The sequence below is a fragment of the Rattus norvegicus genome, chromosome 13, assembly GCF_021556685.1.
Source record: "Rattus norvegicus strain SHRSP/BbbUtx chromosome 13, alternate assembly SHRSP_T2T, whole genome shotgun sequence".
Classification (NCBI taxonomy): Eukaryota; Metazoa; Chordata; class Mammalia; order Rodentia; family Muridae; genus Rattus; species Rattus norvegicus.
The window spans coordinates 108358435-108374331 of record NC_141546.1 but is presented as its reverse complement, the minus strand read 5'-3'; the positions used below and the strand labels follow the sequence as shown (position 1 = coordinate 108374331).

The window sequence follows — 15897 nt, the reverse complement described above, 5'->3', positions numbered from 1 at the left end:
GAACACTTAAGGGGCAAGATTGGCTGGAGCTTGTGGCTACAAAGCCCTTGCTGTTAGAGTCTGTAATATGAGATATACAGTAAGACGGACTGAAGGATAAGGATGACTGTCTTGGATGTAAGAATGAGCAAGCTGTGTTTCTGGAGTGAACTGAGAAGACTAACAGTGGATTTGAGATTTGCGATTTGTGTTCTGTGTTTTCCAATATGTCTTACAGTCCATGCTCAGGTCAAGAAAATGCTTCACATAGATTTGATGCCATACACATCTTTTATGAGCTCTGGTGACTTGGGTTGCATCTTCAAATAGCAAAAGTGAAGGTTTATTTAATGATTTTTAATTAATTTTAATTACTTACATTTTGAATGGTGGCTTAGCTGAATCCCAGCCTCTCAGATTACTCTGGGATACATGCCAATTTCCTCATGACATACTCACTTTCCTAATATACTGTTTGATAATGAAAGGCTTTAAAGCAATCTTCCAAAGTGTTCAGTCTATGATTGGGAACCTTGGGATGCAGAAGTGGATTACAGTGTATGTTATGGATAACATAGCCTACTGTACCTGAATTTATGAACAGATTCTTTTTACCTGAGGAGTGTGTCTGCATTTTGCAGCAGCAAGGAATTTATCCTTTTACCCAAGCCCCAACCCTAAGACAACTTTCATGGATACCCAGAGTGATAACATAAAATAGCCTTTGTCCCAAAGGGATTAAATGATATTTGACTTAAATTTGGAGTGCAGCTTAAAATCAGTGAAGAAAGAGACAGGGAAGGCACTTGTTCAGCAATAGACAGGGTGAAGATAAGAAACATTTGCTTTTAGATGGTAAGACACCCACTAGGATCCCAAGAAAGATTGAAATTTCCCTCGAGATAGAGAGGTAGAGGCTATAGATTTGGAAAGCACCTGCACTTTGACATGTCAGCTTTTAGACAGAGACTTTTCAAATGTGAGGTCAGGGCCAATTGGTCATCCCTAGAAATTGAGCTCTTTAACCATCAACACCACATCTGTTTCTCTAGCCAGCATGAAAATTAATTATATCATGCGGCATGTGTGATGCTCACAATATTAATTTCTCCTTTGGTAAAACTTGAAAAAGACATACACACATAAGAAAGAGCCCTCATGTTATGAACTTATAAAAGGAAAGCAATATCTAAACACCGAAGAGAATGAAATCACCCAGAGAAGTATGCATAGCACCAGAATACTATGAGGCTCTGGTTATTGGAGAGATATCATTTGTCTTTTACTCAATGCTGTCTATTCTGACATTCTATACAGAGAAGAGTAAAGTGGGATAAAATTCTGTAGTGAACACTGTTCCGTAGGTGGTATCTTACAGCCCTACTTTCTTGGGGATCTTAAAAGTATATATATATATATATATATATATATATATATATATACATATATATATATATATATATGTATGTATGTCAGTGTCAGGCACTGTATTACACCCATCATGATTAGAAGGCTGAGGGAGGAAGATCATTTGTTTGAAGCAAGTCTGACTTATATTGTGAGACAAAATTGCAAAAACAAACACATACAGGAGACAAATCTACTTAGAATATTCATGTGAACATCATGGCCTGAACTAGCTGTCCAATCTTGGATATCATTGGTTTGTTTGAGATGAGAGAAGCAGACTGTAGCCTACTCCTGGCTATTGCTAAAATGCTTAGTGATTTCAGAGCTGATATGGAAAGGAAGCCAGACTCCAGTATTCTTTCTGTTGAAAGTACGTCACATAAAGTAGCATTTACCTGAGAGATAGCATCCAGGTTTAGATTTTAAAAATTAAAAATACTTTATGTGGTGACAGCTGCATTTTGTGCCAACTTAGATACTTACATGACACATTCACTGGCCCTCATGGAAGGAATTTTCATTACTCTCTCTATCTGTCACTGCTTTTCTAAACTGGCTGGTTTTCCATTTTTCATATTTTCCCTTGGTTAACAATAACTAGAATTTGCAATGAGAAGTCTCTGCCAGGAGTTCTGAAATGGAAATTAGTTTAGGTAATTTGAAATTGGTATCAAGGGAATGGAATTTTGAGAATTTTATGAGTTCACCAAAGTCAAGGATGTTTGATCTTAACAGACCTCTTTTCCTGAACCTTCTTCCCCAAAGACTGAAGTATCTGTGATGCAGGGTCTGCCAGAATGAAGGAAGTGAAGGTGAACCAGTCAGAGGTGAGTCCAGCGGGAAGTGACCTCCTTTCTGTCCACAGGCCCTGCATAATTCATAGCACAGAGATTATATACAATATCTTATTCATGAATCTTTACAGAGACTGGTTATTTCTGTTGGTCAATTGATAGGAGATGGTTCCTTCTACATTGTCTTGTTCCTCCTTCAAACTCAAGGGCACACTGAGAAGCAAAGACTCTCAGAGCCTTAAAATGAAGCCCTTCTTTTTCTTCTAAGTTCCTTCAAAGTCTTTAATTCTGAACTCCCATGAGGCTGTTACAGATTCTCTCTGCAAAGGACCTCTCGTACCTGAAGTCTCCACTGTTGACAGAGGCTGAACGAGTCACTCCTGAAATTTGGAGGACCAAGAAGGAGCCCTGAAGAGGCTACTGGAAGTATGCTGGCTGAAAAGAGAAGGGTGCGGTTGAAGGAGTTGAAGGAGTGAGGTCTCTTTATTTTCTCCCTCTTGGCAGTTTAAATTAAATAAGAATTGAGCCAGCAGCCCCACTTTCAATTCTCTTTTCCCCCTCTTAATCCTATTTCCCCTATGTCCTCATCCACACATCGGAAGGCAGCCCAAGTGTCTGAAATCTTGAGACAAATCATAATTGCTAGTTGAAGTAAGGCCTTGGAGTACTTCTTCCACTTCTGTGTCTCCCACACAGTCAGTGAGATGTGAAGCTGGCACAGGGAGTCTGAGCAGAGAACAGCAAGCCTGTAGAATAGTGGTTCCGGTTACAGTGGGGGTTTATTGGCCCTACCGCTCTCACAGAGGTCAGTGCTGGGTACTGAGACTCATCTACTGTCCTTTCCCAATGGTGGACCAGATAGCAAATTTTGTCACAGGCTGTATACAACTCTTTTCCACTTTACCTGCCCAAGGACCCCACCTGAAAATGTCTTTGTGTTAGATGTAGAGCAAAAGTTAAAAGGGGGTTCTTCCTGCCCTCGCAGTTTGCTGTATTTTTGCGAGTGTTTCATCTCTGACAGCCATCTCAAACTTCTCTTGCTAACAGGCTAGAGTTAAAGCCAGCCAGAAGAGAATTGCACTTCTCTGAAATTTAGAGCAAGTTTTTTACAGTTTTGGCTCCTGTTTGCTCCTCAGTGCCTGTGTGTGATGCATGTTGGGCAGCTTTTGCGACTTGTCACTGTCTGGGCGTCTTTGATGGATTGACAGTGTCTCTTTCCAGCCCCAGGGAATTGCTTTTGTTTCTTCATGGACTGAATTTGTTTCTTTCTTCTCTTTTTCTTTCAACCCCACCCCCACCCCCAAAAATCTTCACATAGCAAAAGGTTTTGTAAATGAGAGACAGAATTGTGGCTTCTATACCTTGGTGAGCAGAAATGGAGTTGAAATGTTTTTGAATGTTCTGTCTAAGGACCACCCAGGAAACACCACAGGGAAGAAAGAGAGCACAGGGCAGACCTGTGTGTAGAATCTCTGACACCCCCTCTTCTTTTCCTATGCAACAAGCCAAGGGCTAGAGGAGCTGGGATAAAAGAGCCTTTCACAGAATGAAAAGCTGAGAAAGTTACACAATAGCGAATGTCCAGGAGAAACCGAGGATGGAGTCTGATACTGTTAATTAAGTGATTAGGGCTACTTCTGACTTGGGTTGTTTTGCAGTCTTTAGAAGTGGCAAGCGAGAGTTCAAGCCCTTCCAACCTAGTTCAATAACTGCTGTCAGTTTTCCAGTTAAGGGTTTATCCAGCTCTGCTTTGAGTCATAATGGAAAGCCACCAGCTGGCCACTTGTCCCTAAGGCTGATAGAGCTGTTAAATAAGGCTCTTCCCTCCAATGTGCCAAGGTAGTATAGTACAGGATGGGAAGTTCCCCACCAGTTTCCACTGGTCGGTCATTTTTCTAGTTATCATATGGATTGTCCTGTACAAAGTGGGTTAGCAGTAATTCTTATGCCACAAGGCTGCTTATAGGACACAATGACATTACTATGTGTCTTTTATAGATACTACAAAATGAACTTTCATTACACTGTGACTATTCCTAACTGCAAAGAAGGGTGGCCTAGAGACCATTAGAATGTGGCAGATATCCCTGCAGGGGGAGTGAATTGAAAATGTCTTGAAATCCAAACTTCTTGTTTATAACTGTAAGACAGTGGCATACATTAAATCACAATGAAGATAAAAAAAAGTTTCCTGGATGAAGTTGCAGATATCACCCTATAGCTGATCTACATCCTTATCTGAGAGAAGGTCTTCCAGTAGGAAGTCTTGAGTCCTCTCATGACCTCTGACTTTGCTGGCTTTCCATTAGAGTTTCTGGATTTGTCTGAACACGGTGAGTTGGTCTCTCAGAGTTCTTTGTTTCTGCTTTTACCCACAAAATTGTGTTGTGAGTTCACCTGTGTTGTATGTACATGTGTTGTGAGTGTACATGTATTGTGAGTGCACATGTGTTGTGAGTTCACATGTATTGTGTGGGCATATGCTGATATATACAAAGCAAATTTCTCTACTGTAATGTGAATGGCCACACAATTAGTTCACCCAGTCAACTAAAGGTCTGAAGAACACAGGCCTCTTCTGAGTAAAGAAGCAGCTTCTGCCAGTCTGCGTTGAGCTAGCACACTGACCATTTCCAATTTTGAGGACCACTGATCCTCTGAGATTCCAGGTTCTGATTGAGGCTGGACTCCATATCTCTAGATTCACAAATTCAGGTCTTAGCACCTCTCAACCATCACAATTTTGTAAGCCAATTTCTATAGATGTAGGTATAGATTTAGTGATATATAAAGATGTATGTAAATTATATAGATATAAATAAGTTAAGATAGTTATATAAATAAAACATTTATATATTAGAGATAATGCAAATTGTATTGATGTATATTATAAAAATAGATTATTATATATGCTATATATATATATATATATATATATATATATATCATTGGCTCTGTTTTTTTTTCCTAATATAGGGATGCAGTAGATGCAGTTCATTAAATTGAGATGGAGTCCTACCAAACTAGGCTTGGCCTTACTCTAATGCTTCATGTCTGAAGCAGATAATGAAGAATATGAATAAGAATAAGAGGAAAAGAAAGAGGAGAAGAAGCATGAGGAGGAAGAAGAGAGGTAGAGACTTATCAGGAGATCGCTGTATAACAATGCATGTATACTGGCATGATGCTACTGCAAATCTAGGGATCATAAGAACTATCTAATCTCCAGAAGCCAGGGAAGATACTTGAAGTAGACTTGTCCTCAGACTCCTTGAGAGTCAGCCTGCCTGATACCTTGATAACAGAGTCATATGGGAGAACAAACTTTATTTTTAAGCTACTGGACTTATTTAGGGTATCCTTAGAAATTAACATAGCATTATAACTAATACTGCATCTTTCCTCTGGTCAGTTCTTCTCAAGTCTCTGCTGCCACCCAGAACAGCAGTGTAAATTCTCAAGCTCACTAAGTGAGGATGAGGGCCTGACTTCTAGCTACATCAATGAGGCTGGGTCCTCCAATCGTCATTGCTGTAATACTTTCCTGCTGACAGGTGCCTCACTGTCTGATTTCAGAGTAGACTGTGCCCAAAGGAGGCAACTGTGGCTTTCTAGAGTTGGTCATCAGATTCTTCTCACATCTTTCATCTGTATTATCACATTGAGCTTCTACCTGCTGTTTGCCATGGCCTCCTCTGAACACAAAGGATTCCTCCCCTCCCCCTCCTCTTTCCCTATCTTCTTCAGATAGGAGTCATTAGAGTAAGGCCAACCCTAGCTAACTAAGTAGGACCTCACCTCAGTTTAATAAATTGCACCTACTACATTCCTGTATCCTGGGATTACCAAGCATGGCAGACCACCTAAGAATACTGTGTTGGAGTGCTAAATCCACATCTGATTCCACTGTAGATAGATAACCTTTCAGGCCTAACTGTCTTACTAAGTGAAGCAAAAAAATTAGCATTCAGCATGTCATCATTTCTGACATCTTGCCATCCATGCAGAAGGCATCATTTGACTCCTATTTCTTCCTCCCATTTCTTCTATTCACTACCCAGTTCCTCTCTGCCTGTCAGTTGGCACAATGTAGATTCTTAAATGTGCTGGCAAAGATCCTGTCCTGCTATGGGAGTTTCTTTTGTTCTTTTATCCTGTTGACTTTCTTCCCTTTTCTTTCTTCTGAAAATGAAAACAAAGGAATTTTAAATGAGCCAAACCATTGCTTAAATAATGGCCTTAGCCATATCTTGGTAATTAGCAGCATCAGAATCCTACATGAATACAATTGATTTTGCCTTTTGTCCCACCCCATACAGCCAAAAAATTATAGTCTTTAAAAGCAGAGGAAGAAGATACATTTTCCTTTTCTTAATGTACAAATTATATTATGTATATGCATATACATAATATCCCTCTATTATATATACATAATATAATTTCATATATACATATATATGAGAGGGGCAAATGAGGGGAAGGGAGAGGGGCAGGAGAGGAAGAGCAAGGAGAGGATAAAGGGGAGTATAGATAGAGGGAAAGAGGAAAGGGAAAGGGTAGGAGAGAGAACAGAAAAGAGTGAGGGTGTGGAGGGAGGGAGAGAGAAAGGAGGAGAGAGCAAATGGGAGGGAGAAAATAAGAGATACAGTAACATAGATATAGATAGCAGCTATATGAGCACTTCATACATCTTCAAAAAAGATGAAAGATATAGAAAACCACTATGTTTGGTAACTTTTCACAGAGGAAAGGACAGATTATGCTTAGGGTTAATGAACTTATAGAATGTGATTTAACATTTACAGCCTGCTTTATACACAGGTTTATGGATCAGTTCAGATATCTGGATTCTATACTTATTCATCTCATATCCAGTTGTATATCAAGCCACTAAGATATAGAAGTAAAGATTCAGCAGTGAAGTGTGGTCACTCATACATAGAAACATTCCTATGCTCAATCTTGGTCTAGGCCTCTGGGGACCGAAGAGAACTTTGGTAAAGCCACTTTCCCAACAATATAGAGTCTCAGGATTTCTGATCATTTAGGGCTTGCACTAACTAGATCCCAGTTTCCTCATGTAATGTTATATCTCCATCTGTCCTAGAACTATCTTTGTCTTCTAAGGCGCAATGTCCAGTGTTCCCTGGGATGTCTATCTCCTTCTACCTTGTCTTTGCCTTCTTAGATGATGTCATATCTCCTGTATGTCCTGTGTACAACAGAGGGATACTTTACTAATAATTGATGATTGTCAGCAGCCATGCTGAAACTTTCCCCATGATGTAGCAGGTATTGCCTGAGCCTCGCCATAGTCTTCCCTTTCTTTGCTGATGACTACATGCACATGGCTTCATGCGAGTGTTACTAATCCTCACTTTCTTTGCTTTCTCCCCTACTATGCATCACTTCTAGCTACTCTCCTGGTCCTTCCAATGAGCCCTGTCCAGGAAATTGCTCTCATATGAATCATTAGTGCAGGGTTATCTTCTAGAGGCTAACATAAAACACATGGACAGTGTTGTTCAGGGCTCCTAGAAACATGAGAGAAATTTTTACAGATGGAAACCAAAGGCTCAGGAGATGAAGCTGTATTCTCCCCCTGGCTTTCCTGACAGCTGAATCTGGCTCAAGTTCAGCATCTAAACAATCAAGCTGACCCACAGTGGTATACGGGCCCCAAAACCCTTGTAAGTTCTCTGATAAACCCCTCTGCTTCCATTAGACAACACAGGCATTCCCCTAAGCCTTTGTAGCTCTCTTCTGGATTCTGAATCCTGGAATTCTACTAGCCTTCAGCCTGAAAAACACAGAGAAAGGGTGTAGAAATTAAATGGCAATTGATAAATACATTTAACTTTAATTCTTGAAACCACAAAGACACATGAAACAAATTTGTGGATTCTGTAGTTAGGCCCTTGATATATGGTCTGTTATCCATGGACTGGTATCATAACCATCACTCCAGATCTGGCCAGATATGCAGCATCTTAGTGTTTACCTGGATCAGAATCATTGAGTTCACAAAGTCCCTCAGGGGCCTTTCCAGACTTGGACTTTAATCCTAAGAGTGCAAAAATTCTCCATACTCCTGTGATTAAGAGATCTGGATTTCAAGCTATTCCCTCCACACTCAGCCTCCTCCGTAGTAGGTGATCACAAATTTCCATGTACCCAGGGATGTTTCATTTGTGCCTATTCAATTGATTCTTTCATAAATGAGAGCCGGGGACTTCTGCTGTCTTCTCACACTAACTTCCTCTGAAATGAATTGCGGTGATTTTTCCTGAATTAAAAATGGGCTTTCATTCTGGGTGGGGACACAGTGACCATTTGCCCAGAAGGCAAATAAACTCCCTTAAGCTTGATGCAGAGGATGCAGGCTTCAAAACAAAGCATGGCAGAGTATACACGAGTGCTTCTGAACTGCAGCTTGAGTGAAAGATTCCTTGTGCTTTGAGTGGGGGCATACAATCTGAGCAAGCATCCTAAATTAAGAGCATCTCTGGCAAATTGTACAATGTGGATCATTGGAGCTTGGCTTACTGAGGGAAGAGAGTGCCGCTCTCTATGAACATTCCAAAAGAGGAATCTGCTTAGAAACAGACCTGCTCTGTGGGAAAAGTTTCCAGGAAAACAAAGAAGCAATGGAAAGACTATTCCATGGGTTTCTTTTTACAGTCAAAACTTTAGACAGTTTTATTAAAAAGCCTTCCAGCCACGATAGGATGTGAATGATGTTCCTTGAGAGAAGAAATAATTTTGTAAATTATGAGTTCAATGTTCAGGGCCCAACTATTGCATCTGCAAGGTAATCTGGAAGTAGAGATTATGACAAGTCTTCCTATGGAAAAGTCCTAGTGGGCAAGATTTCTCTAGTTGACATCCCATTCAGCACTAGTAGAAGTCCAGCATTTCTCAAATTTCTAGTCCTTTAGTGTCTTGTAGTTCACAGAATGTTCTTCTTAAGATCCTATTAGTCCTGTGCTGATTAAATAGAGAAATTTCCATTTCAAATGTTATCCCCTTTCCTGGTTTCCCCTCTGCCAACCCCCTATCTCATCCCTCTTTACCCTGCTTCTATGAGGGTTCTCCCCCACCCACTCACTCACCACCCTAGCATTCCTCTATACTTGGGCATCAAGCCTTCACAGGACCAAGAGCCTCCCCTCCCATTGATGCCAGGTAAGGCCCCTTCAGTTCCTTCAGTAGTTCCCCTAACTAAATATCCAATTTAAAAAGAAAAGAAAAGAAAAGAAAAGGAAAGGTTCCCCTCTCCAGAGAAATAGAGATAAATTACTAGGGCTCTGCGGGCACCAGGAACAAACACAGTGTACATACATATATGTAGGCAAAATGCTAATGCATACAAAATAAATTCATCTAAAGACAATTAGCATGTTCACTTGGCCTAACCTCAGATGTCTCCTCATCGCTTCCAGTCTACCTCCACCTCCCACTAAAGAATAACTCCCCTAAGAAAGTTTTTTCCAGTGCTAGTAATGGAACCCAGAACCTTTACATCTCCAACTTACAGTCCCAGCCCTAAGATATGATTTTATTAAGATCTCTTGTATTGCTCAAAAGGCTAGATGTGAAAAATGGTCAGAACTCCCTCTGTCAAGTAACAAAAAATAAATACTCCTTTAAATGTACAACTTTTTAATTTTTGAGACAGGATCTATGTAATCTTGGTTGGTCTGATTCTCAGTCTGTAAACCAGACTGTCCTGGGACTCACAGATATCTACCTGCCCTCACCTCCAGAGTACTAGAATTAAAAATGTGTACACCAGTTAGTTTATTTTAATGTACATGTATATGCTACAACATGTGTGTTGAGGTTGAAGGAAAATTTGTAAAAGCCATTTTTTTCTACAGTGTGGGTTTAAGAACCTAGCTCAAGTTGTGAGGCTTGGCAGCAAGATCCTTTCTTTACCTCCTGGTCCATCTCACTGTCCCTAAATAAATAAGAGAAATTTCCACTGCATACAGAAGAAAGGCAGTTTTAAACTTTGGATAAAGTGAAGAGAGGTAGATTGTCTATGTTTTGAAGTTATCGTCTAGAGCAGGGCTCCATACAATGGTTTCCCTAGTCAAAGAGTAAATACCTAGTTCTGTTGGCCATATAGTCTCTGCCACAAATCTTTATTTTTCCCATTCAAGAGAAAGAAAGCAGCCATATATAATGTGGAACTGGCTAGTACTAGTCCAAACACAAGGTAACTTTACCAAGTCCCTGTCCAGAAAGACTGTATAGTCCTATCGATCTTGTTTTCCTCCTGGACCAAGCTACCTTTTTTTCTTGGTAATACAGCTGGGTTTTTCTGGTTAGTGTCCTGCTTTCTATCCACCCCTCGCGGGATGTTTCCATCTCACAAAGCTGAGTTTTTTGTCCTCATATAGAACTCTGTTTTATCCCCTCCCTTCATCTGAAGTCTCCATTCCTTAGTGCCATACACCCCCCCCCAACACACACACACACTTCTCTACTTCAGGATTTCTCAAATGCTGAGTTCTGCTCAAAAGGCTGTTACGTTTCCTTTGTCTTCTTTTAGGTTACAGGTTTGACATCATGTCATCAGATTGATACCAAAAATTTCACAATTTTTGTCTTTGTAATATTTGTCTTTCTAAATATATTTTAGTACATTTTTAAAAAGGCCTGTCTCCACCAATGAGATAAGGCCTGTGACTACAGAAACTTCTCAGTTTATGACCATACCTTTATTGTTGGTCCATTGTCACACAGGTAGTTGATGATTAGAATTTGGAAAAATTAATAGGTAAATATGTAAACCAAATGATATTTTTATATGAAAGCAGATATTTGAATAGGAACATGATGGGTGCAAGGTCAAAAGTGGACCAGTTTTAAGTTAGCAATGAGACTCAAATACAAACTAAGGTAGATGTGGGCAAGAGCAGGGGAGTTAGTGAGGGGCAAGACATCTGGAGTGCTATGAACAGTGCTTAACTCTCCATAAAACTCCAAAATTTAAGAGTTAGGAGATAGAGCTCCAGGAGATGATTAGGAAATGAGGGAAATCACCTTAGTGGCATTAGAGGTCTATAAATAGTCAGTAGAGGGATTCAACAGCTTTCACTCCCCGCCATTGAATGATATGACCATATATAAACCAATAGGAGGAATGTCAGCAAGAACTCAGCCCAGCTGGTGTTCTGGTCTCAGATTTGCAGAATTAAACAATGTTTAAGCTACTTGACCCTCAGGATCTCATTGTCTCTGAAAATAGGAGCTGTAGACAAGAGAAAGGGTCTGACCAAAGACACCAGGTTCTTTGCTTCTTATTGTGGCTGCATATGAGAGAGACACTTGATAAATCCCAAAAGAAACCCAGCAAGTGTAATGTTGATTAAAGGTAGAAGGTTAGAAAGAGCTTTGAGGCTTCCAGTAAAACTATAGCACTCAAATATAAACAAATTAAGAATGAGAAAACATCCATTTGGTTCATGACTATGGACACTAGAAACAGAGGGAAATGAACAGTCTCTCTCTCTCTCTCTCTCTCTCTCTCTCTCTCTCTCTCTCACTCTCTCTCTGGCTTTCACTGGTATAATGGCATGGAAGAGAGAAATTTTCTCCCATTATTCCTTCTCCATTTTCTTTTTAGTAATAGAATCTGTGGTGGTTATTTGTGATTGCCAACTGGATTGGATTCCAGAGCACCTAGGAAGATTGGTAAAGCAAACCTGTTCATTTCAGTTTTGTTGTTGTGATAAAATATTTCTACAAAAGCACAACTTTCCATGTTACAATCCACTATAGTGTAGATGTCAAACAGCTTCTCACATCACAACCACAGTAGAGAGGAAAGAGAAGTAAACGAAAATTTGCACAGTGGCTTGTGCTTAGCTGGATTTTCCCACTATTATACAGTCCAGAGTCCAAGACCATGGACTGGTGCTGCCCACAATGGCTAGGTAAAACATCAATTAACATCAACAATAAAAAACATCAACAACACCATATATATATATATATATATATATATATATATATATATATATATCCATAGCTCAATCTAATGTAGGCAAGCCCCTCTCTGAGACTCTCTTTTCAGTAATTTTCTACATTGTGTAAAGCTGACAGTTAAAACTACCCATCACAGACCTCTGTATGTGCTTCTGAGGGCTTTTCCACAGAGGATGAGTTAGGGTTGGGGGTGAACTCCCCACTCATGGCTGCCATAAGGCAAGTAGCTCTGCCATACCTTCTCTTCTATTGTGAGCAGAAACCTCTGACACTGAGTCAAAATAAATTGTTCTTCCTTTTAAGTTGCTTCCATGGGCATTTTGTGATGGTGACTGAATCCCACTACCATAATGTCCTGTTTTACTTGGGAGGATGAGCTCCCTTGCCTGGCCTATGCTTTCCAATCTCCTTTGAATGTGGATATGCTAGTTCTCTGCATATAATACCAATTTGAACCAGAAGATTATTTTTTAACTTTTTATTGATATTTTGTGAATTTCACATAATGCACCCCAATCTCACTCAAATCCCCATCCCTACATATTCACCTTCTGCCCTTGCAATCCGTCCAAAGGAAACACCAAATAAATAAATAAATAAATAAATAAATAAATAAATAATTAATTAATTTTAAAAATCTCACCATGGAAGCTGTGGTGTGTCACTGTGTGTCACACAATATACCTTTTCCCCAAACAGCTTTATTTGCAAATGTTCATTGGTCTGATTCAAGGCTTCTGCTACACCAAAAATACTGGATCATCGCTGGGACTCCTCTTGGATATCCTATTGCTTCCCTGTCTCATGGAGATCCTGGGGCTTTGGCTCTTTAGGACCAGCCCCTTTTCACATTTCTGCAGTTCATAGATGGGATAAATGTTGGGATGGGCCATCTCAAAGCCCTGGATCTAGGCCTGGTGGGTGGCTGAGTTGGTCAGCCCACCAATCCTCTTCACTCATATCAGGTCCAGCTCTCTGGCTTTGCTCAGAGGAGGATGAATCCAGTTCTCCTGCCTGCAGCAGTTGGCAAGAAGCAGGGCCAACTTTTGGCCATCAGGCTTGAAGAAAGTTCTCCTCCACCCTTGCCACCAGGGCCAGGTCTCCAGCACTGCTCTGGTAAGGGGTAGGGGCAGCTTTGGGAAGCCCTCAGAATCAACATGGCCCCAGACCATAGCCTAAAGTGGCCTTTGGTAGTATCATGGGCCATGCACAGACACAGACCCCTGTTGCAGCAGGACCAAGAGCTAGATGTGGCTCTCAGTGGCAACACAAGCTGGGGCATCTCCATGGCCTCAGTTGGCAAAGCAGGCTATTCTCATCAATACCACTCTCTCATTTACAGTTCTTCATCTCTTCACAGTACACAAACTATTCCACTTCCCCTTTTCTCCCATCTTACCACCACACACTTGCTCATTGTGGTAGTACCTGGGCCTCTGGGTATCTTCTGCCCTACCTGCATTATGTGATAGCAGGTAGGGGCTTCTCAGACTAGGAGCTTTTGATGTGACTTTTTTTTCTGTCCTCTTTCTCTCTGCTCCATTCCTGAGACAAAACAGCATCAGGTTACCTTAAAGACTAACCTACAAGGCCCATATTGATGGTTAAAGTGCTCAGTAGCCAATCTAGATCCCTCATAACTCTTTGGAGCAGAACTGCCTGCCTACTCAATACTACTTACTTTACTAATGCCTTAATAAATTAATCCAATGCATTGAAGACTGAAACAGATAAGCAGATTTTCCAACCAAGGCCACCTAGTAGAATCAGAAAGCCAATAGCGTTTTCAGGAGCCAGATAACACATTTCCTGGGGCTAGGGCAGACTGAGCCTCATGGATTCAGCCCTATGTGGCTCTGTTGCCTGGCAATGTAGTTATATGAGTGGGTACAGTTTAAAGTTTTATAAGTGAACAGACCTCTACCAAGTCAAACTATTACTCTAAAAAGATAATGAAAATGGATTAGCTTCATGGTTGACTCATCCCCAGTGGGAAGCAGAATCAGGAGTGGAGTGTTTGAGAAATGATGGCACAGCATAGATTCTTCAGTGACTGAGATCATCCATAGTCTAGATATGTCAGAATTATTCTTGTATGTGTCCTTTGGTTTGCTCATTTTGATTCTGAAATTTCGGGGTACACTTGGGTCATATTTATATTGCTGCCTTTGGCTATAGAGTCTAGTGTTCTGCAAACGATATGTGTTCAGCCAAAACATTTTAGTTGAATAATTAACACAAGTTTTTCAGTTCTGTCAGGAATACCTCCTTAGTTCTCTGCTATCTCCATCATTCTTTCAATAAACGGCTTTAAAACAGTAACCCCTAAAGTAGCAAAAATTAATAATCAGTTGTTCAGGAGACCCCAGGAATTTCCTACATGCTAAGGCTCAAGTTTTATAAATTGGAATGGGTTGAATTCTCACAAGGTTCCTTCTTAGGAAAAGAAGGAAAGATCAACAGTGTAGGCAGATATATATATATATATATATATATATATATATATATATATATATATATATATGAGAGAACATAAGCAGGCACAGCACTGTGCTCCAGACTCCCCCCACTGCAGCTGTCAATCTATACCCTCCATCCCTATATCACATTCTCTTCCAATTTTCCCTCTTAAATTGCAATCCAAAATACACAGCAGATGTGATATCATTTTCCTGATAACTGGACCTTCTGAGTTAATGACTTTCCTTCTTTCCAGCGGGGAAACAATTTTGTTTGCTTAATATAATAATCTATTGTAGTCCTTGCTGTTCGCCCCCTGACCCCAGGCCCAGACTCAGAAAACCAGACTTGCTACGTGGATTTACAGTAATAACCTCCACACTCCACATCTCTCACCTGGCCAGTGGCCCACCTCCATTGACTATCCCAGAGGTAGCAGGAGACAAGACTGATCATCTAAACAGTGAGGTGGAGCACAGAAACTGCTTTATTTTATTTTATTTTATTTTTTTTAGTCGTAATGGAATACATGTGGTCTGGAGTAGCACCTGGGAAATTGGAACTGTTTCTGTCACTTGCCACTCTGCCCTGCAAGCTGGCTCTGGGACCCTTTTCCTACATGTATCTGAGCTTTTAGGCAGAGCAACTTTTGTAAAGATATGGGCTACTGTAGCCTTGAAGTGATTTGAAAGGAGCCATGAGAGTTGAAGTGTCTTCTTTGTCAGGATGTGGGGGGGGGTCTCCTGTGAGGAGCTTCCCGAAGCCAGAGGCAGCCTCCTGAGCTCAGCCACTGCTGAGTCAGGCAAAGACCTAGGCCTTCACCACATGGTTGACTAACGAGAGCAAGGCTAATTTGGTATCATTTGTTTCCCATTTCCAAACCCTCATTAAAATAATCTGCTCTGATTGTCTAGGGAAGTTATTTTTTGCGCTTCCCTTCCCTTGCTGTACCAGTACAATTTCACAGGCAGCAGATTTCCATGTGGAGGGTCCTGGCAGCTCTGTAGAGAGATGGGGGAGGGCCTATACATACATTTGCTGGGAGCACAGCCAGACCTCTTGGCAGTCAGCAGGGTGGGAATCCCAGACCCTCCACTGTCCCCTGGACTGGGTCCCTGAAAAGCATTGGATTCCTAGTACTGAAGGAATCTGCCTCCCTGGGAAAGGCTTTGAGCAGAGAGAAAATTCGGCAGGATTTCTTGGTTTGTGTTTGCGGTTAAGGAAATTAAGAAGTCCAAATCAGAATTCATGATTGTGA

General features: G+C 40.8%; 1 long non-coding RNA gene across 2 annotated transcripts in view; it reads left to right on the top strand.

Moving 5' to 3' along the window:
* The window catches only part of LOC102549557 (uncharacterized), a 250849-nt gene that overhangs the window by 45918 nt on the left and 189034 nt on the right, over positions 1-15897 (top strand). Inside the window, exon 1 of one of the 2 annotated variants that reach the window (XR_015635825.1) lies at positions 2127-2216. The exons of the other annotated variant lie outside the window; for it this stretch is intronic. This is a non-coding gene — a long non-coding RNA (uncharacterized LOC102549557). Of the gene's footprint in view, positions 1-2126; positions 2217-15897 lie in introns of those variants that run through there. 2 annotated transcript variants of the gene reach the window in all.